The sequence below is a fragment of the Propithecus coquereli genome, unplaced genomic scaffold, assembly GCF_000956105.1.
Source record: "Propithecus coquereli isolate 6110/MARCELLA unplaced genomic scaffold, Pcoq_1.0 Scaffold426, whole genome shotgun sequence".
Taxonomy (NCBI): Eukaryota; Metazoa; Chordata; class Mammalia; order Primates; family Indriidae; genus Propithecus; species Propithecus coquereli.
The window spans coordinates 710876-713144 of record NW_012150019.1 but is presented as its reverse complement, the minus strand read 5'-3'; positions in this window follow the sequence as shown (position 1 = coordinate 713144).

Here is a 2269-nt window from a genome sequence, read left to right as displayed (position 1 = left end):
GGTGGGTTGCCCCTGGAAAGAGTGTGGCCTTGGGGAGGTAGTTATCTTTAGTCCACAAAGAGGGCTGACAGGTAAGAGCTGTCTTCCAGCAGAGGACCTGAACAACTTTATCCGCTAACTGAACCTGATGTCTATAAAACACTCTACTAAATAAAGCAGAATGTAACATTTTTCTCAAGTGCATATGGAAGACACTCGTAGTGCCATAGGCCGTATGACAGGCCACAAAACAAGTCTCAATAACTAAAAGGACTGAAATCATGCAAAGTGTGTTCTCTGATCACAACAGAGTTAAATTAGAAATCAACAAAACGAAATTTGAGAAAATTACAAGCGTGTGAAAATTGAACAGCATACTTATAAACAACCAATGGGTCAAAGAAAAAAATCACAAGGAAAATCAGAAAATATTTTGAGCTGAATGCAAATGAAAACACACTTCCCCGAATTTTTGAGATGCAGCTAAATCTGTATTTAGAATTTATAGCTGGTAATACCTATATTAGAGAAGAATAAAGATCACAAATCAATAATCTAAACTTCCGTCTTAAGAATCAGGAAAAAGAACAAATTAAACTCAAAGCAAGCAGAAGGAAGAAAAGAACAAACACTGAATTGGAAATAAATAAAGCAGAAAATAAGAAAAAATAGAGAAAATTAATGAAACCAAAAGTTGACTCTTTGAAAAGATTAACAAAATTGATAAACTTTTAGTTAGACTGACCAAGAAAAAGAGAAGACGTAAATTATACACTAAAATTAGGAATAAAAGAGGGGACATTACTACTGATGAAATATATGAGAATACTATTAATTACTATGCACCAACAAATTAGACAATTTAGATGAAATAGGCAATTTCCTAGAATGACACAAGTTGCTGAAACTGGCTCAAGGGGAGAAAAAAAGATAATGTGAATAGACCTGTAAGAAGTAGAGATTGAATTAGTAAATAACATGCAAAATTCAAGTAATGTAATACACCATATTGTTAGAATAAAGGACAAAAACATCACATGGCATCTCAATAAACACACAAAAAGTATTTGATGAAATCCAGTACTCATTCATTGATAAACACTCTCAACAAATCATAACAAGAAGGGAATCTATTTCCCCTGGGAAAGAGCATTCATGAAAACCTACAGCTAAAATCATGCTTAACGGTAAAAATCTTAATATTTTCCCCAGAAATTTGGGAACAATACAAGGATGTTCACTCTCGTCACTTCTATTCAACATCATATTGGAGATTCTGCCCAGTGTAATTAGGCCCAAAAGAGAAAGAAAGAAAAGGTATCCAGCTTGGAATGGAAGAAATGAAAAGGAAGTATAAAGAAGTAAAACTATATTCATTTGCAGACGACATGATCCTCTATGCAGGAAATTCTACCAAATCGCTCTAAACATTCCTAGAACTAATGAACAAGTTTAGCAAGGTCCTAGGATACAAGATCAACATACTAAATTCAAGTGAATTTCTATGTTATAGCTATTGAACAATTAAAAATAAAATAAACAGTTCCATTCCAATATTATGAAAAAATAAATTTCTCTGAAATAAATTGAACAAAAGATGGCAAGATTCATTCACTGAAAACTACAAAACACTGCTGAAAGAAATTAAGGTCAGGCACCGTGGCTCACGCCTCTAATCCTAGCACTTTGGGAGGCTGAGGTGGGATGATCGTTTGAGGCCAGGAGTTTGAGACCAGCCTGAACAACAGAGCGAGACCCCATCACCTCAAAAAAATAGAAAAATTACCTGGGTGTGGTGGTGCATTCCTGTAGTCCCAGCTACTCTGGAGGCTGAAGTTGGAGGATCTCCAGATCCCCAGTAGTTTGAGGTTGCAGTGAGCTACGATGACACCACTGCACTCTAGCCTGGGGAATACAGGCTAGAGAGACAGACCTTGTCTCAAAAAAAAAAAAAAAGAAATTAATAATATCTAAGTAAATAGACATCTCATTTTCTTAGGTCAGAAGACTTAATATTGTTAAGGTGGCAATACTCTCCAAATTGATGTATAGATTCAACCCATTGCCTATCAAAATCTCAGCTGACTTTTTTTTTTTCTGGAAAGTGGCAAGCTGATTTTAAAATTCATATGGAAATGCTAAGAACCCAGAATAGCCAAAACAGTTTTGACAAAGTATAGGAAGACTTACACTTCCCAATTTCAAAAGTTACTATAGAGCTTCCTTATTCAAGACAGCATGATATTGGCATAAGTTTAGACACATAAATCAATGCAATAGAATTGATTTG